General features: G+C 47.2%; 1 long non-coding RNA gene across 2 annotated transcripts; it reads right to left on the bottom strand.

Moving 5' to 3' along the window:
* Window positions 1-2,493: 2,493 nt before the first annotated feature.
* On the bottom strand, window positions 2,494-22,784 carry LOC149524707 (uncharacterized). 2 transcript variants are annotated; one of them, XR_016349210.1, is made up of 5 exons: window positions 22,691-22,784; window positions 17,272-17,350; window positions 4,545-4,654; window positions 3,929-4,022; window positions 2,494-2,893 (listed from the first exon to the last, which is right to left on the bottom strand). It is a non-coding gene; the product is annotated as an uncharacterized LOC149524707 (long non-coding RNA). The 2 variants fall into 2 exon arrangements; XR_016349209.1 differs by having other exon boundaries at window positions 3,929-4,654.
* Window positions 22,785-22,812: the final 28 nt, after the last annotated feature.

Below are 22,812 nucleotides of genomic sequence, written 5' to 3'. Positions count from 1 at the left end.
GCACTTCAGCTGCCAATCCCACCAGCGGGAAGCCTCATGAGAAAAACGGCTCATGCACTCCAGCTCTCTCTATGCCACAATCAGCCCCAGGCTTAACACCCAGGTGAGGGATTATAGAACCCCTTTTTCCTGTCCCAAAGAACCAGCCACAAATTCCCAGTCAGTTGCTCTTTGGATCTTGTCCACAAGATCACGCTGAGCCAATCCTTTAGAATCTAAAAGTTTATTATTAAAAGAAAAAAGCATGAGTGCAAGGTTGTTAAGGAGGATACATTACATGCGCCGAATCACTGAGTTCTCGGTGCAGGCTCTTTGTAACATCTCTGCTAACTGCTATCTTAAAAGTCTCCGGTGTACATCCTATGGGTGAAAGATTCTTCCCGGCTCAGTATTCCTCACAAGGCTGCATCGGAGATCGGGGCGGAATTCAAGGGAAGATGGAGCGTGCCTTTTATATCCATCCCTGGTGTCTTCAAAGCTGGAGCAGGTCACATGGCTCAGTGACCTATCCTTGTGTTCCAAGTCAGCAGTCATGCTATCGGCTGGTTTGCAGGTCCCAGACACATTCTTCACGCGTGTATTGGCCTCTCTGAGAGCCTTGCTAATTAGCATGGTTACTGACTGAACTTTCCTGGGCCTTTGATCTGTCTCAGACAATCTTCCAGTAGAAGCACAGAATACATATTTAAAATTCCACATACAGATATCATACAAGTAAATGAACATACAGAATTAATAGAACATAAACTTTAATTTGACACCTCATTGGGCCCCCTTTGTACAGGCTTTGGGGGCAAACACGTCCCGTCCCGTCCGTCTCCCCCCCCCCCCCCCATGGATGCAGCAGTGACCTGTCTGATCCCCTTAAAATCCAGTAACATGACAGCCTCAACACCCTTGCACCCCTGTGTGTCTATTAGGCTGTATTGCTTCCTGCCACAAGGCTTAGTCAGGGTGCCTGCGGCTTTAAGCGGGGCCAGGAGACAGGAACTATAGCATCCTGATTAATTTGAACTGCTAAAAACAACACTGCAGCCCCAGGAACAGCCAAGCCACCACCTGAGCTCCGGACTTGGCATACAGGGCAGTTTCCCATCATGCGGCCCTGCCCCAGCTTCAGCACTTCTCCAAGGCTGGAGCTGGTGCCAGAGCCCCATGGTGGCTGCCTAGCTGCACACAGGTCAGGCCGCATGGACCCCACGCCGCTGGGAAAGCTCCAACGGAGAAGGCAAGTGTATCCCACACAGGAGCCCATAGCAGGAAGCTGCTGGGCAGAGGAGCAAGGTCAGGATGGCGGCAGGGCTCAGATGGGGGTGGTGTTGGCGAAATGGTGTAGGGTTGCCAGGTGTCTGGTATTGAACCTGACCACCTGGTATTTTCACCCGTCTGGCAAAAAATCAGACAACACCGGACTTAGGTATTTTAAAATACCTAAAGTGTCTGGTATTTTCTGGCCAGGAGACAAAAACCCCAGGGGCTTACCTGGTTCCACAGGGGAGCTGTCCTGTCCCAGCACAGGAAGACAAGCAACCTGTTAGGGCCAAAAAGCCTCAAAAGCATTTCTTAAAAGGGCCATACTTTTTTAATATTTTTTTTTTTAATTTAACTCTTGGTGTCCTTTTTCTTGCTCAACAACTTTAGCCCCCTCTCCCCCCCCCCCCCCATTTTTAACTATCCCTTGTTGGAGTATTCCTGCTTATATAACAATTTAAAATATATACTAAGATATACATTAATGAGGAGGGTGGCACAGGTCTGAACAAGCACATGTGACCTCAATATTGGCACACAAGACAAAACTCACTCTGCTCAGGGATGGAAAAATCTTGGTGGGAACATGACTTCTTCTCCCCCCCCCCCCCCAGCCAGCCACACACCCTAGCTGCAAGCAATTGTAGGAAAGACTTGCAAAACCTTATGAGACTTGCACATTGTCACAGGGGTTATTGGAACCTGCCTTAGACCTCTCATGATGCAGTTTACTCCCACCCCGATATCAATGGCAAACAAGCAATACTTTTTGACCATGTTTTTCAAAAGTCTGCCTTAGGCTGGGGCTAGTGGAAGTTGTGGGGCCCTGCTAGTGTCTAAGATGGGATCAAAAATGAGGGGGGCTCCGTGTGCTGCCAGAGCAAGGTCTGGCGGGGGGGAGGGGGCGCGAGCCAGGAACATAGAATGCGGGCAGGAGAGAGGGTTCAGGAGCAGGCTGGGGGGGGGGGGAAGGTGTGGGGTCTGGGCGTGAGAGGGTGCTAGAGTGTGGTGGTGCAGGGTTATGGGCAGGAAGAAGGGTGCAGGAGCGGGATGGGGCTGCAGAGTCTGGAAATAGGGACCGTTGCAGGAGTGTGGAGGGTCTGGGCAGGAGTTGGAGTGTACATATGGAGTCTGGGCAGGAAGGAGGGTGCAGGAGTGTGGGATCTGGGCTCGAGGGCACCTTTCCGGCACAGCTCAAGTAGATGTAGCTACTTGTTAGGAATAAGGTCTCAACACTCTGGATGTGGTGAAAACAAGTCGGAGGATTTATTACACACAGCACTGGTCGAGCGAGAACCAGGGGTTAAGCTGGAACACACTGGTTAAGCAAAACATTACAATACATTATATCGGGGAGGAGGGGCGCGGCGGACGGAGGGCAAGCAATTCCATAGGTTCTAGCAGCAAGACCAAATGAGCACATAAGCCAATCTACTATGAAGGTTACACAGCAACTCCGCCCATCGCCAATTAAACTTCTTATCAGTAATACAGGTAGTTATTCCTAACAAGCTAAGTAAACCAAACAAAAAAAGCCAGACAATTCAATGGCAACTTTTGTCTAAAAAAGTTATGATGCGTATACAGGAGGACGATGCCGCCTCAAGCTGGCGTGATGATCCTTGGGTCCTGGGCCCATTATCTAGGATTAAAGGAAAACAGTAAGAACATATCACACTCACTAACATTAACAAGGCTGGTGAGGGCCCTTGGATTGTGGTTGCCAGGGCGACCAGGGTCATGTATCTGCCTGTGCTGTGCAGGTCACAGGCACGGTGACAAAACCTGGGACAAATGTCCTTTGTCACACGGTGCACTGCGCTCTGCATCAATGCTAGCACTGCTAGTGAGGATGTACTGCACCGACACAGTGACTGGGTATGTCCACAGCCATTGAACTTAATTTTAGTGTAGACACCGCCTCAGAATGACACTAGCCTGAGAACCAGGCAAAGGGGAGAACTGAACCTTAAACTCTCAGTTTGGGGAGAGCACTGACCCCTGGCTTGTAAAGCCGATGGTGATACAGTCTTCGCTGCCCAGATTATGAATGCAAAACGGCCTAGGAACCAACTTTTCAGATGGGCCCCCACATGTGCAATTGGCAGGTGAACTCCTGTTTTCCATTGGGGTTTTGATGGGCAATAGGCATCTGGAGTGCTAGTGAGGTGATCTATCATCTGTGAGGAATCAGAAAGATAGGCTTGCGGGGAACATCTACTCTGAAAGCTCAGGCGCCAAGTCAACTTAGGTGCCTATAAGGTTCAGTGGCAGAGTAAAACTGGAATTTAGACACCTGAATTCAGATTCACACTTCAACTCCTGAGTTTGTGTCTAAGTACCTTTGTGAGTCAAGATGCTAAGTCCAGAACAGCTGTGTGTGTGTGTGTGTATGTGGAAACAGAACCAACAGCGAAATGTTAGATGGCAAGGCTTCCTACTGAAGAGGAAGGATCCCACAATGAAAAGAGAGAGGGAGAGGCCATATTCAAAAACGGGCACAAGGAGTAGGGGGACAGCTCCAGCTCCTGTTGGCATTAGGACACATTACAATCAATAGGGAAAAGAGGAGGTTATATCTTTTATCGGGGAACCGGGAGTAGCAGAAGGGGGCAGCTATATCTCCTAAAAAGCACTAATGGCAGAAGGCGTACGCAGTGAATAGTGGGAGACTTACCATAATTCTTCTATTCCAGTCCTCAGCAATCAGGCGTCCATTTCAATATGGCATCCAGTTTCTGGAACTACGTTTCATTGAAGACGATCACAAACTAGAAAGAGTGCAGACAAACAACAAGGCAGAAAATCTATACAACAGTACCTATATGAAGACAGACTTAAAAAACTGGCCTTGCTTTCACGTGTTACACTGGGTATTCTGAAGGAACATACGGCCTTTGTCTCCTCCTCAGGCAACAAGCAAAAGCCAATGGCAACATTACTTAAGACCTATTACGGAATGCAAACGGTCACATTTGGGACTAGACTGCAGAGGATAAAGCGGTTCCTAAAATACTCAATGGGCGTGATGGACCAGGCCGGGTCTGGGCACTGCTGAGGGCATCCACTGAGGGCGAATTGCTCAAAACCCAGGGCGGCTCATTACAGCCCCAGACTGGAGACTATTTGCAAACAGGTCATATACCAGTCAGGCAGAGCACTTCAGCTGCCAATCCAACCACAGCAGGAAACCTCAAGAGCAAAACCCCTCTGACACCCCAACTCTCCGTGCGCCACAATCAGCCCCAAGTCTGCACACAGGTGAGGGGGTGATAGAACCAAATCTCACCTACCCCAAACAGGTCTTTCCAGTCCCAAAGAACCATCCACAAATCCCCGGTCAGTTTATACTTCGGATCTTACCCACAAGATCACGCTGAGCCAATCCTTCAGAATCTAAAACCTAAAGGTTTATTAATAAAAGAAAGAAAAGCACGAGAGTAAGGTTGTTAAGGAGAATACATTACATGCATTGAATCACCAAATTCTCAATGCAGGCTCCAGGCAGACATGTCACAAACTGCTATCTTAAAAGTCTCTGGTTTACATCCTATGTCAGGATGGGCCAACAAGTCTTCCAGTCTCGCTGTTCCTGGCAAGGCTGCATCTGGAATCAGTAGCAGATTTGAAGGCAAGATGCAGTCCACCTCATGGCGTTTTATATTCTCCCCTGGTATCTTCCAAGCTGGAGCAGGTGACATGGCCAAGTGACCTATCCCTTAGTCTCATGTCACAAGCTATGATATTGGCTGGCTTGACGGTCCCAGACACATTCTGCAAGTGTGTATTGGGCACCTTGAGAGCCATTGCTAATTACCAGAGTCATTGACTGGACATCCGTCCCTATAAAAAGGCACTTCAGGCCAGTATCAGCACAAAGTCCATATCCATAATTCAACATATAGACATCATAAAAGTACATGAACCACACACACAGAATCATTAGAACATAAGCTTTCATTTCACACCTCACATCGGCTCCTACGTACACAACCCCCTGTGGACGCAGCAGTTATCTGGCTGCTCCCTTTAAAATCTAGTAATGGGGCACTGGGCTGAAAACATGTGCTAAGAACTTAACCCTTAGGAGACTGAGGAGAAGGAAGGGCACCTGACACACTATCATGACCCATTAGAGTAGGGAGAAAAGGAAGGAAGAAAAGTACAGGGGAAAAGAGCACGAGAGACCAAAAAAAAAAAAACCCTTCAAAAATGGCATGATGGTGCTACCCTGCTGCCTACTAAGCAGACCTCTATGCCGGGCACTAGGGGCCAGAGTGGAAGGAGAGAGGGAACGGGCACCTAGGTAAGAAAAGTACTAAAAGGAGTGCGTGCTATCCTGCCCTGGTGGCAACTGGGGGAAAGGGGACACGGGAGAAGGGGGGGCGCTATACCTTAGAATGGCCACTAGGGCGCGGCAGAAGCGAGTGGGGGGGAAGGGCCAGCGAGGCCCGGTGGTTCGCCTCCCAAACAGCGGGGACAGGCGAGGAGCCAGGAGGGATGGACGGGTGAGGTCAACGGTCTAAAGGGCCATAGCGGGAGGAGAGCAGGAAAGGGGCCGCTGCCCAGCCTAAGGGGCAGCAGAGGGCAACCCAACGGCCACACCTGTACAACGGGCACTAGGGGCCAAGGCGACAGGCAAGGCCCACGCGGGCAGCTATAATGCACACAGGGCCTGAGGGGAAAGCCAGGCAGCAGTACTGAAGAGGGAGAGAGTGTCTAAGGGGCAGCCCTACCGTATGAAAGGAGGAAGCATTAAGGAGACTCAGGAGAGGGAAGGGCACCGACACCGTACAGCAACCCCTTAGGAGGAGCATGGATGCAGGGCAGCCAAGAGGAGGCCCGGGCCACGCCCAAGGAACAGCAGCTTGGAGCCGAGAAGGGAAGCGGGCAAAGGGGAGCCTCTACGGCGTAACGGGCACTCGGAGCAGCAGAGGACAGGGGCATGGGGAAGCCAAAAGGGGACTGGGTCCAGAAAGGGGACTAGAGGGCGCCAAGCGGCTCCCTAGTGGCCGTCAGGCAACACGGACACTGCCGCCGCCGCCTCTATTGCCCCGTCATGCAGCACACCTGGCCCCTAAACTCCCCTTTCGCCTTCTCTATCCCACACTGGGTCTCGTGCAGTAGAGCTGCCCTTTCCCCCCCCCCTCCCAGTCCGCGGCCCCTACTGCCCGTTGACTCTGAGGAGGGGAAAAAGGGCAGCTCTACCGCATAAAGGCCACTGCAGGAGGCAGAAGGTCCCAGGGGAATTAGGGGCGGCCACGCTGAAGAAGGGGGCAATACAGACAGCCGGGACGAGCCGAGCGGGCAAGCAAGCGCCCGACCCGCATCACGGGTACCGGCCCCGGAGGGGGGGGGGGGGGCGCGCAATAGGAAAAAGGGGAGGCCAAACTGCGGAATGGTCACCAGGGCTCAGCAGAGGACACTTCCTCGGCCTCACAAGACGCTAGGGAGAGCCGAGGCTCAAGGAGGGACGGGTGAGGTCCAGGGCCTAAAAGGCCATAGCGGGAGGAGAGGAGGTGTTTATGCGGCTAAGGGGGCAAAGAGGCCCACCTATATGCTGGGCACTTGGGGCCAGAGCGGAAGGAGAGAGTGCGAAGGGGCACCCGGGGCAGAAAAGGACTAAAAGGAGTGCGTGCTATGCTGCCCTGGTGGACACAGACGCTGAAAAGCAGGGACAGGGCAGCTCTAGGAGCTCGCGGGCACTGCAGACAGAAGAAGCGTGTCAAAGAGAAAAGGGCCGTCTCTTTTGCCTACTGTGAAAAGGATGTGTTGAAGCTTACTTGGAATATGTCAAATGAGCACTAGTTTAATTGTAACTGTCAAAGAGAGGCAGCATTGTGAGATACAGGAGATAAAAATGAAAACAAAATTTGATTAGATGACCAACAATAACCCCGCCGCTTTTAAACGAGTAAGTAACTCAGACAGCAGTATGCAACAAATGTGCTAATTACCTCAAAAGGAGCAGACGAAAGTTTTTGTAAAAGCAGAATAAGACAACAAAAATCTAATGTCAGCAATTGTCAAGCGAGTGGAGGAGTACTAAAAATACTAAAACAAGTTAGCTGAAACAGACTAAGAGTGGACGGGTTGCGAATCTAAAAAACTAAATTTAATCAACTAAAGCTCCCTCTTTGGCGCTGAATCTCGCTGCCGTACATAAGCTCCGAAAGGGGAACAAATAAACTCTAAAAAAAGAACGAACACCAGTCGTAAGTTGCAACAAAAAATCTAAGGAAAGAAAAAACAAAGAAAAGAATATCTCCTGAATCTAAGCAAAGCTTCTATCTTTCTTAACATAAAGATTATATATTTGTTAACTCCATAAATTGTTTAAAAGTAAATCAGGAGTGTATATCTGTAAGAGAAGTTAGTATTTCTTGGGGTTTTTTTTTTTTTTTTTTTTTTAACTGTACTATTTTTCTACTTTCTTTGTATATTATATGGTCTTAAAAAATCAAAAATAGTAAATTGATTTCAATAGAAAATTAATTATAAAGTAAATAGAAAAAATCTGTTTGACCCTAAAAAAAAAAAAAAGTATTCCTCTGTCTGTAGTTTCAAATCCTTTAAAGAACCAAACCCAGTTACCAAAATGGCGTCACGAACAGGATTTGACAAGAGCAGAAGATGCCCTTTTGATAAGTTAAACAAAACAGAAGGTATAAAACCTCTCAACCACTAGTTCTATCGTAATAAAGATGAAAGGGAAGAAAAACATGCTCAAAATAAGAGCACTTCTAGCAATAGGGGAAAAAAATCATACCTATAACCCTACATGTAACATGTTCAAAGTTAAGATGTTTAATAGCTAATAATGATCTAGCAAAATAAAAGTTAAAAGATTGCAAAATACTATTACCAGACGTAACACAAAAAACCCCATCTAAAGAAACAAATTAGAAAAAACTGCAAAACATATTAGAAAGAACAGCCGATACGCGACAGATCCGTACCGAAATAGAAGTAGCCCAGAAATATTAAAATTGCCAAGTCAAACAACTAACAAGTACTAGAAGACCTTATAAAATATGCTAAAAAAAAGAAAAGAAAATATTTAACTGCCGACAAATGAGATCCAACTAAAGGGGTCCGTGTACTTTAGCACTAGTTGAAAAAAGCCAAAAACAGTTAACAGCAGCACAGAGAGCTGATCCTCACCAATTTAAATATATACAAGATCCAGGTCTGATAACAAGAAGACAAAGTAACACCACAAACAGTATAGCAAAGAGTAGAAGAGAACGAAAGAAACCAAAGCCTAAAATTGTAGCCAACAGCCCTAACAAAGACTAGTGTTTGGGGAATATTAGAAACTATAAATGATTTAAAAGTAGTACGCAAACATACCTCAGCACCAACATACGATCCCCAGAGAGACACGCGTAAAACGTGCGAAAATTTCCAAACCCCGAAGAAGGGGAAAGACCCAAACACAGAAGAAAAAGCCATATTTAGTTTTCTGTTAAGAAATAGATACAGTAAACCAGATTTTAAAAAGATAACGCCCCAAGAACAGAAACAAGCAGCAATAGAAAAAAAAAAGATAGCAGGAATAGACAAAAATTCTCTAAATCAAAAAACGAGTAGCAGAAGCCCCGAAACAATCCAAGAAAAAAAGATAATAGAATTTATATAAGTGCTGAAGTATTAAATTAGAACACCAAGAATTATGAACAATTTAAATAGTTATTAGATGCAAAAGTACCACATTAAAAAAGAAAACGTAAAATATGAACGTCAAGACTAAATGAAGATAAAATGTATCAACCAGAAGTAATAAAAGTAAAACAAAAACAGAATGTAACAAAAACCACAGTAGTACTAAAAGAAAAGAATATACTAAGCATAAATATAATAATACAGAATCCAACAATACGACAGAATTTAAAAACAGTATTATCAATACAAATATCCAATGAAAAATTACATGTCACAAAAGGTGAATAGTATACCAACAAAAGCAGAAAGAAAAGAACCCATTAATCAGTCATTAAAAGAGTTACTAATAAATTAAACAAGTATTACACACCCAATATAAAAGTCCAGCATAAAGAATACCAAAAAAAAAAAAGAAAAAAAGAGAAAAGAGATTATAGAAAAATAAATGAAGCAATACAACCAGTTGCCTTTACCACCACCCCCCCCTAAAACAAACCAACTATAGAACAATATTTAAAAGAAAAAGAAGAATTAAAATAAAGAGCACTAATAGATTTAAACGATATGTTTTATAGTATACCTATAAAAAAGAACCTTAAATTTTTCAATTAGAAGAAAATACTATAGGTGGAACGCATTACCCCCAAGGTTATAAAAATTCACCAGCACATTAGCAACAGATGCCATAAAGTATACCCTTAGTCAACAAAGTTAAGAACAAGATCCCCGAATAGTATACTATGTAGATGACCTTTTAAGAAGAGACAAGACACAAGAAGCTATAGAACACTTAACCACTCAAAGATAGCAAATAAACGAAAGAAAAGAAACTATAGCCCAAAGTAAATACTCCCTTCTAAGAATTCAAGTGATAGAAAATAAAACAATAAGTACAACTTACCCCAATGGTGTAAGTAAGTAGTTAAATAACCCTCCGAAAACCCACAAACAGCTACAAGAAGTTTTAAGCCTAGTAAATTATAATGAAGCAAGTATTCAACAGTTAAGACATAAAATAAAACCCTTATTGAAATTATTAAAAAGAAAGAAAGAAAGATTTAATTATCTACAATGAAAAAGCCCAAGCAGCCTTAATAGAATTAAACCAAAATTTGTAACACCCCACGCTATTAAAAAAGTAAGACCCTAAGAAACCCCCAAGAGAATTACAAATTAACTAGAATGAAGAGTGGGTAACACAAAGAGAAAAACAAGAAAAAGTAGATAAATTGATTTTGCAATTTAACAAACCCCCAAAACATTATAGTGAATATAGAAAACTATTATAAGTTTAATAAAATAAAAGATAAGTACTTTTTTAATGACAAGTGTAAGTCTTACTTTACACACTCCAAAAGTGTCAGCTTTAGCATAGCTTACCATAAAAATAATACCACCAAACTTTGAAAGCCAGACAAATACTTAAGAAAAACTGTATTATAGCGAGCTAGTTAGTCAAATGTTAAACTAAGAAAAAATGTAATGCCCTAAAGCCCCAAAAGCTACACCAAGAATAACAGAAACACCCTAGATATTAACAGATAAAAGCATGAAAGGGGGAAAAACAAAAGCAAGATATTACTGTACCAAATGTGAAAACAAGTTCTTTATTGTGTTAAAAGAAAAGAAGCAGAAGTAGAAAAAGTTAGAATAAGATTACAACATACACAAGAAAGTCACCATAAAAATTAAGCATAGATAGTATGTATGGTATAAAAAGACTGTTAAAAAAGAACACAGACATTGAAACACATGCAGGGTGGAGAGAAATATAGACCATCATCAGAAATCACGTAAGTGGTACATCAGTAAAACATATCCCTAGCCATAAAGAAAGATACAACACTAACCACAAACAACTAGATAAAGAATTGCAAGAATTTAAAGTGTTAGTAGAAAAAAACAAAGAAAAAGAAGAAGTAAATCCATTCATAAAATACTTACATGAATACACAAGCCACTTTGAAGACACAAAAAGAAAGAGAATAGATAAAGCAATATACAGGAAGAGAATCAAGAATTAAAATAAAAGAACATGAAAAAATACATAAAAGCCTGTAAAATTTGTCACAATACTAAACGTATAAATCAGCTAAAATATGCCTAATAAAGCATATAACCCAGAATATCATAAACCAGGAAACCATTAGCAAACAGATTTATAATAAGACCATTACCGAGTGCTAAACAATACCCAAAGCGAGTAGTTGTGGTAGAGTTAAGAAATCAGAGTACTATAGTAATTCCTTTTTAAAAAACCAAAAGCAAAACACATACTAAAAGCCTTAGAAAAAATAATAGCAGCTTAAAGACGCCCACAAATAATACAATCAGATAGAAGCCCACCATTTAGAAGTAAAAAATTAGAACAATAGTCCATAGAAAAAGGCATAACATAGCATTTAAATTTCCCATACCATCCTCAATCCAACAAAGTAGCAGAAAAGAAAACTGATACCTTAAAACAGCAACTAAAAATAGCACCTTTAAAGGTTAACACCTAGTATTAGATACAGTTTTATTAAATGTAAATGAACATACAAACCGACAGCCAGATATAAAACCCAAGCAGCAACCAAACTAAAAAAAGCCCTCCTATAAAGCAAAGAGAAAAAATATAGATTGTATAGCCAACGAAAAATAAAGAGAAAAGAGTAGCATTAGAAAGACCAAAAAAGTTACCATTCACCTATGTAATCACAACAAAAACAAGAAAAAGATTAGCACACCATAATTAGCTAAGTAGTAAAGAATGAAATTAACAGTTCCACAAGATTATATATTACAAGTTGTTCATCATCACTAAAAATCACGTTAACAGTGCAAGATAGACCAGCTTAAATAGTAAGTATGATCCATTACAACAAAACTAGACCCAAGTCAAAAACACCACCACCACCCAAACTAAATTAGCTAACAAACCAGCCCAGTGGCAAGTGTGTAAAATAAACTATACCACCCCCACTAGGAAAGAAGAAGTACAGGCAGTCCCCGGGTTACATGGATCCGACTTACATCGGATCCCTACTTACAAACGGGGTGAGGCAACCCCGCACTCGCTGCTTCCCCCCAGCGGACCAGGGAGACGCGGAGCGGCTTTTCTCAGCAGACACCTCAGCTTGAGAATAAAGGACTGAGGGAAGTGAGGTGTGGGAGAATAAAACTGAGCTCTGGAGAAATGTTTGGCTAGAGTTTCCCCCTACAGTATGTACCAGTTCCGACTTACATACAAATTCAACTTAAGAACAAACCTACAGTCCCCATCTTGTACGTAACCCGGGGACTGCCTGTAAATCAAACTCTAGTTATAATTCAACAAAATGATACCAGTTAGAATATGTCCCGCTTGTATAGTATTAAAGCTAACATGAACAATTAAGTAAACAAATCATATGAAAGCGCACACTCCCCCCTCTCCCCCCCATACAATGATAAGCATACAAGCCCCAAACCAAAGTTTATTTAGCTTTAGCATAACACCATTATATGGCGTATAGCTTAATATTAGCAACCCAACAGAAACACACAACCCATAGATCCGAACCACAGCCTTAGCTACATCAGATAGTAATGCAACCCTTCCAACATTAACAGTTGTAATACCCCCCTCAAATTTACAACCAACAAAAACAGGAAGAGTAATAATAAGATTGCAACCAGCATATAAAAAAGAAAGAAAGAATAGAACATAGTATAAATTGCACAACATGAAAGTCACGAAAAAAGAAAAGAAGATATATAAGCAACCAAAAAAATTATTAAAGCAATGGGAGGAGGATGTAAAACCAGATTTGTTAGCAATTAATTCATTAAGTAGAAAAATAATAGTCACCATGAAAAAGCTGAAACGGCAAAATTATTACATTAAGTAAATACAGCTGTAAACATATCTAATACAAATGCCGATAAAACAAGAATAAAGTAACAATATATCTATGTATTTAAATAATCTAAATTGCATAAGTTTGTACAGTAGTAGTAGTAGTAGTAGTTTTAGAAAAAAATTATTGCAAAAAATTAAGAAAGATGAGAGAGGGATAAGTAAAAAAGCACCATTCGTCAAAATACCAGATACAGCACAAATCAGTCATGAAATAACATCCCATAGAATTAATATAAGATAAGAAGCAATAATTATACCAACAAGAAAGATATAAAGAAACAAGTGAAGTATAAAGAAAAAGAATAGTTTCTACACCTAAGCATTAATGTAATAGTTCAGAAAAGTTCAAGATGTGTAAACCAGCATTGTTTAATAGACAAAAAGTTGTGTCCACATTAACGAGTAAAATTAATTAGTTACCAAATAAATGTAAAGAATACATAAGCTCTAACCAAACCCATTTAATTGTTTGTCACTGTAGTGACTCAATTTAGCAATTGTTAAGCAAAAAAATAATGCATAATAAATGTTATGTTATACCAGTTAAAATGAATGTCACCGTACCTTTTCGTAATGTAAACAAACTATAAAACTTAACACAAATGAGTTACAACTGCACTAAAAAAAGCAATAAGACTACTGAACAAAATATAGTGTCGTAGATCCGATTTTTAACAAAAGAAATGAAAGCCATAACAAAACAAACTTTCCAAGACACCCAAGTAATATTACCAGTAGAGCATTTCACAATACAAAAACTAAACTTACAAAAAATAGAAGTTATAAATCTAGACGTAAAGAAACGAAATTAGAACATTTTGTTAAAAGTTAGAAAATGTATTAAGCTAGCAATCAAGAATCAAACTGTAAAACACGTAAACGAATCACCCATAACAATAGTAAACGTATTACATAATTTAGATAAAACAATTAAGTATAAAAAGTACAAGACGACAAAAAGCAAGTGTTTAAAACTTTTTATCCATGTTGATATCAAAAAAAGAGTTTTAGATTATTTGTACAATAATAATATTAATAATTGTAATAAGAATATTCTATATGTGTAAAAATTTTTCCCAAAAACAAACTATAACATTTATGAAAATAAAACAAATAGAAAACGAGCAAATAGCAAATCCACAAGCACAGAGGGAAATAAAGTTATTGTAATTAAAGTGTCTCATTTGACTCAAAAGGATGTGTTAAAGCCTACCCAGAATATGTCAAATGAGCACTAGTTTAATTATAAGTGTCAAAGCAAGTCAGCATTCTGAGATACAGGAGATAAAAATGAAAACAAAATTTGATTAGATGACCAACAATAACCCCGCCGCTTTTAAAGAAGTAAATAACTCAGACAGAGGTATGCAACAAAAGTGCTAATTACCCCAAAAGGAGCAGACGAAAGTTTTTGTAAAACCAGAATAAGACAACAAAAATCTAATGTCAGCAATTGTCAAGCGAGTGGAGGAGTACCAAAATACCCAAACAAGATATATAAAGTTAGCTGAAACAGACCAAGAGTGGACGGGTTGCGAATCCAAAATCCTAAGTCTGATCAACCAAAGCTCCCTCCCCGGCGCTGAATCTCGCTGCCGTACATAAGCTCCGAAAGGGGAACAAATAAACTCCAAAAAAGAACGAACACCAGTGGTGAGTTCCAACGAAAAACACAAAGACAGAAAAAACATAAACAAAAGAATATCTCCTGAACCTAAGCAATGCTTCTATCTTTCTTAACATAAATATTATATATTTGTTAACTCCATAAATTGTTTAAAAGTAAATCAGGAGGGCATCTCTGGAAGAGAAGTTTTTATTTCTTGCTTTTTTTAACTGTACTATTTTTTTTTACTTTTTCTTTGTATATTATATTGTCTTAAAAAAAATCAAGAATAGTAAATTGATTTAAATAGAAAAAATAAAAAAGTCTTTGTTTGACCCTAAAAAGAGTATTCCTCTGTCTGTAGTTTCAAATCCTTTAAAGAACCAAACCCAGTTACCAAAAGGCACCTTGACTAGGAGGAGACTAGGAGAAGGGGGAGCGCTATACCTTAGAATGGCCACTAGGGCGCGGCAGGAGTGGGCGGGGGGAAGGGCCAGAGAGGCCCGGCGGATCGCCTCCCAAACAGCGGGGGGACAGGCGAGGACCCAGGAGGGATGGACGAGTGAGGTCAACGGCCTAAAGGGCCATAGCGGGAGGAGAGCAGGAGAGGGGCAGCAGACGGCGACCAAACGGCCCACACCTGTACAAGGGGCACTAGAGACCAAGGCCCACTCGGGCAGCTATAATGCACACAGGGGAAAACGAGGCAGCAGTGCTGAAGAGGGAGAGCGCGTCTAAGGGGCAGCTCTACCGTATGAAAGGAGGAAGCATTAAGGAGACTCAGGAGAGGGAAGGGCACCGACACCGTACAGCAACCCCTTAGGAGGAGCATGGATGCAGGGCAGCCAAGAGGAGGCCCGGGCCCCGCCCAAGGAACACCAGCTTGGAGCCGAGACGGGAAGCGGGCAAAGGGGAGCCTGTACGGCGTAACGGGCACTCGGAGCAGCAGAGGACAGGGGCGTGGGGAAGCCCAAAAGGGGACTGGGACAAGAACAGGGACGAAGGGGCGCCAAGCGGCTCCCTCTCTAAACTGCTGCGCCTAGTGGCCGTCAGGCAATATGGGACACTGCCGCCGCCTCTATTGCCCCGTCAGGCAGCACACCTGGCCCCTAAACTCCCCTTTCGCCTTCTCTATCCCACACTGGGTCTCGTGCAGTAGAGCTGCCCTTTTTTCCCCCCCCTCTCCCAGTCCGCGGCCCCTACTGCCCGTTGACACTGAGGGGGGGAAAAAGGGCAGCTCTACCGCGTAAAACCCACTGCACGAGGCAGAAGGTCCTAGGGGAATTAGGGGAGGCCATGCTGAAGAAAGGGCAATACAGACAGCCGGGACGAGCCAAACGGGCAAGCAAGCGTCCGACCCGCATCACGGGCACCGGCCCGGGGAGGGAGGCGCGCAATAGGACAAAGAGGGGGAGGCTAAACTGCAGAACGGTCACCAGGGCTCAGCGGAGGACACTTCCTCGGCCTCACAAGACGCTAGGGAGAGCCGAGGCTCGAGGAGGGACGGGTGAGGTCCAGGGCCTAAAGGGCCATAGCGGGAGGAGAGCAGGAGAGGGGCAGCAGACGGCGACCAAACGGCCCACACCTGTACAAGGGGCACTAGAGACCAAGGCCCACTCGGGCAGCTATAATGCACACAGGGGAAAACGAGGCAGCAGTGCTGAAGAGGGAGAGAGCGTCTAAGGGGCAGCTCTACCGTATGAAAGGAGGAAGCATTAAGGAGACTCAGGAGAGGGAAGGGCACCGACACCGTACAGCAACCCCTTAGGAGGAGCATGGATGCAGGGCAGCCAAGAGGAGGCCCGGGCCCCGCCCAAGGAACACCAGCTTGGAGCCGAGACGGGAAGCGGGCAAAGGGGAGCCTGTACGGCGTAACGGGCACTCGGAGCAGCAGAGGACAGGGGCGTGGGGAAGCCCAAAAGGGGACTGGGACAAGAAAAGGGACGAAGGGGCGCCAAGCGGCTCCCTCTCTAGACTGCTGCGCCTAGTGGCCGTCAGGCAATATGGGACACTGCCGCCGCCTCTATTGCCCCGTCAGGCAGCACACCTGGCCCCTAAACTCCCCTTTCGCCTTCTCTATCCCACACTGGGTCTCGTGCAGTAGAGCTGCCCTTTCCCCCCCCCCTCCCAGTCCGCGGCCCCTACTGCCCGCTGACACTGAGGGGGGGAAAAGGGCAGCTCTACCGCGTAAAACCCACTGCAGGAGGCAGAAGGTCCCAGGGGAATTAGGGGAGGCCATGCTGAAGAAAGGGCAATACAGACAGCCGCGACGAGCCAAACAGGCAAGCAAGCGCCCGACAGGCGAGGACCCAGGAGGGATTTATGGGTGAGTTCAATGGCCTAAAAGGTCATAGCGGGAATCTAAATGGAAGGTATGCGCCCTAGCTCAGATCAAAGTATAGAAGGTGAGAAGGGGGTATTGGCTCCATTGAGGGGTATGAGGGATTAGCCGAGAGGGAAAGGATCATCTGCCTAACATTGAATACGGAACACACCAGGGAGAGAAAAGGAGGGAAAGGGTAGCAAATCTGAGTACAAGTAATGGGGACTAGGAGGTTTCAAGAGAAAAGTGGGTAAGGGATCTTTATTCTTCCTAAGGGGAGCAAACAGCAGAGGACCGTCAATCAAATAAGCGGCAGCTACACTGAGGAAGAGCGTGAGGACCAACAAAAACACATAATGGGAAAGAAGCCGTTATATTCCACAATGGAAAATAGGGTAAGAGAATCAAAGGAGAGGAAAGGGTGCGTATATTGTCAGCCACAGAAGCTATAGGTAGCAGATGCTTTCATGTTCAAGGGGCATTTATACCTGCTAAAGAGCACACATGGAAGGAATGGTAACACTAGGGAAAGGGAAGCCTTACCGTAATTCTTTTGTTCTCATCCACAGCGCTTGTGTGCCAATTCCATCATCAGGCATCATGTTGACCAATTAGAGGAAGTCTGATGAAGGAAAAAAACTAGCTTAAAACAGACAAAATCACTATAAGGCTGTGGTCACCAACAGGTCGATCGTGATCGACTGGTCAATCGTGAGGCCACGACCAGTCGATAGCGAGGCATCCTGTCCGCCCCGCCCCCATTTCCCTCCCACCCCCGAGAAGCCCCACTACCTACCTAAAGTGAAAATGGAGGTAGTGTAGGCTTCCCGGGGATGGACAGAAGTCCTGCAGCTTAGCACCACTTCCAGCGATTCCCGAAGTAGCGCTAGCTGCTCTGCCGGGTGTACTGCGGGAGGGAGCATTGGCTCCCTGCACCACACAGGAGGGGTGAGTCAGCCCCGGGGCAGGCACGCACTGGGTTTCCCTGCACGGGCGGGCGGGGGGGGGGAGAAGAGAGGAGTTCAGCCCCGGGGCAGGCACACGCTGCTTTCCCTCTGGGGTGGAATCCTGAGAGGAGGCAGAAGCAGGGGACTCTCTGCCTCCACTGGCACCCCGCTCCCCAGCCACAGAATTCTGTTCCCACTCCCCTGTTCCCAGCTACAGAAATCTGTCTCTATTCCTGTCCCCACTGACACCCTGTCCCCAGCTGCAGAAACCTTTCCCCACTGGCACTCTGTCCCCTGCTGCAGAACCCTGTCCTCTTCCCTGCCCCCCGCCGCAGAACTCTGTCCCCACAAAATGTATAATTATAAATGCTTCATTTTAGATTTAAATAGCATGAATAAAAAACATTTATTTCATAACTATAAACACATGATTTTAATTTTAAACATCGCATAATTTAAAAATAAACTGTTTATCAGAGTCTGTAAGTAAGGGCTGGGGATAGCAAGTGATGGACAGGAGGGGAATAGAGAGGGCGGGGCTTCAAGGAAGGGGCAGGCTGGTAGATCTTCGCCTGTTTGGAGATTTAAAAAGCGATCTCGGGTGTAAAAAGGTTGGAGACCACTGCTATAAGGTATATGGGCAAGGGGACACTAAGCACAATTACACTAGGCACAAGCGGTAAAATTAAAAGCGTCAGCTACACTGCGCAATAAGCACTTGGGCTAAGATGGTAGAAAAAGCTTAAAGAGCACCACTGAGGGCAGAAAAGAAGGGGAAGGAACAAGCGTGCCTATCCTGCATAACCGACACAATGGGGAGCAGAGCCCCAGAAGGCTATTCTTCACATTGGCCACTGGGGGGAAGCAGCAGGAGACGGAGGTGGACCGCTTATACAGTCTAAGCAATACGAGAGGCAGCAGAGAATTCAAAGCAGGAATAAAGTGGTGGCTGAACTAAACCAAGTCTCCTGAACACAACAGAGGAGGCATAGAAAGGGGGGGGGGGGGGGAGGAGGAGAAGAAGACACACGTAACTTTTGAAGCACAGGAGAGGAGGCCTAGATTACCTAACATGCAGTAGGCAGATGGAGAGTGAAATGGTGGGAGAGAGGGAAAGGCGGCCACCCCGGTTAATAGCCAGCACAGAGCGTAGATACTTCTATACCACAAAACAACACTACAGGTAGACTGAGGAAGGGGGAGGTAACGCACAATGGGGAGGAGAGAAGGGGAACGAAAGCAGTCCAAGTACAACGGGCACTAGGACAACAGGGAGAGGAGGAGGAAAGGGAGAAGAGGGCCAAAAGGCGGGAAAGGCAGATCGAAAGGCTAAGAGGCACAACTCAGGGCAGAAAACAGGGGCGCCTAGCCTCCATAACCAACCCTCACAAATGGCAAAAGAGGGAGGGAAGACATGTTCTACCTCCCAACGGCCACTAGGGGGCAGCACAGGGGCTGAGGGCCATTGTTCCTTCCCCCCACGCCCTCCTTTTACAACCTAATGGACGCTAGGGGCAGCAGAGTGCTCAAGAGGGCAAAGAGCCCTCCTTACTACATTACCCCTTCTAGTGTCACTGTGCAGGGACCCGCCCCTCACCCCCGTTTACCCTCTCCACGCCATAGGGGGCGTCCTTATGCAGTAAAGCTGCCCTGTCCCCTCCTCAGAGTCAACGGGCTGTAGGGGCAGCGGACTGAGGAGGCGAGAAGGAGGCAAAACCCACATTTTAACGCCCACCAGGGCACGCAGAGGATGAAAGGGGACCGAGGGAGGATAGGCTCAATAATGAAGAACAAGCGGGAAAAGGACGCCCTTATTTCATAGCCGCTACCGGGGGCAAGAAAGGGGCAGCTCTCTTGCAAAAAGGGCAGGAAGGACAGCAGACAGTGAAAGGGGAGCAGAGGCAACTATAGCCCACAAGGGCCATTAAAAACTGAGAGGAGACAGGGGCTCAAACTACCTCAACACCACGACTAAGTACAGCTGAAAGCAAAGTGGAGAAAAGGACGGTTATGCGCCTCATGGACGCCCCCCGAGGCAGGAGTGGAAGGAAGGGTGGCTATCCTGAGGAACAGGCTTTAGGGGCACCAGATGGCAAAATGGAAGGCTTTACTACACAATGGGCAGTAGGGGCAAATGACTGAAGACAAAGGGGCACTTATAAAGCTAATGGGGAAACGAACACAGCAGAGGTGAAAGGGGGGAAGAGAGCTGTTATTGTTTACACAGGGCACTAGGGTGGAAGAGAGCCAAGAGCGGAAGGGAGAAGGAGGAGCAGGTAGATTGCACAAAGCACACAAAGGGGAAGGAGAGCTTCTATAGGGAGGAAGCGGCAGCTAAACTGAACAAGGTCTCCTGGATACAACAGATGAGGCATAGAGGTAAAGGGGGGGGAGGAGGAGAGAGACACATTTCTAACGTAAGAGGCACAGGAGAGCAGACAGTCAAGGAGAAAAGGTTAGGTTGCCTAACACGCACTAGGCAGAGGCAGAGTGTGAAATAGCGGGGCGGGGAGGAGGAAAAAAGAGTAGGCCACCCCGGTTAATAGTCAGCTCCGAGCAAAAGCACTTGTATACCACACAACAGCAATAGAGGGAGCAAATTGAGGAGGGTGGCCGTAACACGCACAATGGGGAGCAGAGAGGGAGAAGGGGAAAAAGAAGGCAGTTCAAGTACAACGGGCACTAGGACAACAGGGAAAGGTCGAGGAAAGGGGCAAGAGGGTCAAAAGGCGGGAAAGGCAGATCGAAAGGCTAAGAGGCACAACTCAGGGCAGAAAACAGGGGCGGCCTAGCCTCCATAACCAACCCTCACTCAGGGCAAAAGAGGGAAGGAAGACATGTTATACCTCCCAACGGCCACTAGGGGACAGCACAGGGGGTGAGGCCCATTGTCCCGTTTCCCCCCCCTTTACAAGCTAATGGACGCTAGGGGCAGCAGAGAGTTCAAGAGGGCAAAGAGCCCTCCTACTACATTACCGCTCCTAGTGTCCACTGTGCAGAGACCCGCCCCTCACCCCCGTTTACCCTCTCCACGCCATAGGGGGCGTCGTTATGCAGTAAAGCTGCCCTGTCCCCTCCTCAGAGTCAACGGGCTGTAGGGGCAGCGGACTGAGGAGGCGAGAAGGAGGCAAAACCCACATTTTAACGCCCACCAGGGCACGCAGAGGATGAAAGGGGACCGAGGGAGGATAGGCTCAATAATGAAGAACAAGCGGGAAAAGGACGCCCTTATTTCATAGCCGCTACGGGGGGGCAAGAAAGGGGCAGCTCTCTTGCAAAAAGGGCAGGAAGGACAGCAGACAGTGAAAGGGGAGCAGAGGCAACTATAGCCCACAAGGGCCATTAAAAACTGAGAGGAGACAGGGGCTCAAACTACCTCAACACCAGGACTAAGTACAGCTGAAAGGAAAGTGGAGAAAAGGACGGTAATGCGCCTCATGGACGCCCCCCGAGGCAGGAGTGGGAGGAAGGGTGGCTATCCCGAGGAACAGGCTTTAGGGGCACCAGATGGAGAAATGGAAGGCTTTGCTACACAATGGGCAGTAGGGGCAAATGACTGAAGACAAAGGGGCACTTATAAAGCTAATGGGGAAACGAAGCCAGCAGAGGTGAAAGGGGGGAAAAAGAGCTGTTATAGTTTTCACAGGGCACTAGGGTGGAAGAGAGCCAAGAGCGGAAGGGAGAAGGAGGAGCAGGTAGATTGCACAAAGGGACAGGAGAGCTTCCATAGGCAGGAAGCGGCAGCTAAACTGAACAAAGTCTCCTGAATACAACAGATGAGGCATAGAGATAAAGGCGAGAGGATGAGGAGAGACATACACTTCTAATATACCAGGCACAGGTCAGCAAGCAGAGAGTCAAGGAGAAAATGTTAGGTTGCCTAACACACACTAGACAGAGGCAGAGAGTGATATTGTGGGGCAGGAAGGAGGAAAAAAGAGGTGGCCACCCTGGTTAATAGTCAGCACAGAGCGAAAGAGGGGAAGTCTCCCGTAGTGCACGTTGCTGCTCCTAGTGCCCCCTAAGCACAGCAACCACCCCTTAAACTAAAGTCCAGAGCTTCCTAGCTGTAATGTAGTACAGTTGCAAAGTCCCCGCTCCACTCCCGCCAGTCAATGAGCGCCGGACCTAGCACCCTGAGGGGAGAGAGAGAGAGAGAGCAGTACCGTGAAGAGCAACGTACATAGGATCCGCCCTCACCTCCGACCCTTGCGCTCAGGAGGCCCCGCAGCCCCCGGGGAAAGGCGGCCCGACGCCGCGGGCCCGGCCGCCCCGCAGCCCCCGGGGAAAGGCGGCCCGACGCCGCGGGCCCGGCCGCCCCGCAGCCCCCGGGGAAAGGCGGCCCGACGCCGCGGGCCCGGCCGCCCCGCAGCCCCCGGGGAAAGGCGGCCCGACGCCGCGGGCCCGGCCGCCCCGCAGCCCCCGGGGAAAGGCGGCCCGACGCCGCGGGCCCGGCCGCCCCGCAGCCCCCGGGGAAAGGCGGCCCGACGCCGCGGGCCCGGCCGCCCCGCAGCCCCCGGGGAAAGGCGGCCCGACGCCGCGGGCCCGGCCGCCCCGCAGCCCCCGGGGAAAGGCGGCCCGACGCCGCGGGCCCGGCCGCCCCGCAGCCCCCGGGGAAAGGCGGCCCGACGCCGCGGGCCCGGCCGCCCCGCAGCCCCCGGGGAAAGGCGGCCCGACGCCGCGGGCCCGGCCGCCCCGCAGCCCCCGGGGAAAAGCGGCCCGACGCCGCGGGCCCGGCCGCCCCGCAGCCCCCGGGGAAAAGCGGCCCGACGCCGCGGGCCCGGCCGCCCCGCAGCCCCCGGGGAAAAGCGGCCGGACGCCGCGGGCCCGGCCGCCCCGCAGCCCCCGGGGAAAAGCGGCCGGACGCCGCGGGCCCGGCCGCCCCCATGTGGGACGGCACCCAAGGCAGAGTCAGGCCCCAGGCGCACGGGTTTTTAGGCCGAGCGGGTGAGGGATGCAGGGCAGGGTCCCAGCCGAAGGGGAGACTCCAGGCCCAACGGGAGGGGAATACTCACGAAGCAGCGGAACGAAAACGGCAGCGCTCAAGTCTCATCACAGACGCCAGCCTCACCTTCGGAGTCCCCACCGGCAAATAGCGCTCACCTCTGCTGCAGCTCCTTTTATATGTCCCGGCGAG

This window comes from Pelodiscus sinensis, chromosome 3 (genome assembly GCF_052426305.1).
Source record: "Pelodiscus sinensis isolate ZL-2025 chromosome 3, ASM5242630v1, whole genome shotgun sequence".
NCBI lineage: Eukaryota > Metazoa > Chordata > Testudines > Trionychidae > Pelodiscus > Pelodiscus sinensis.
The sequence above is the reverse complement of the archived record's forward strand: the minus strand, read 5'-3'. Positions and strand labels throughout refer to the sequence as shown.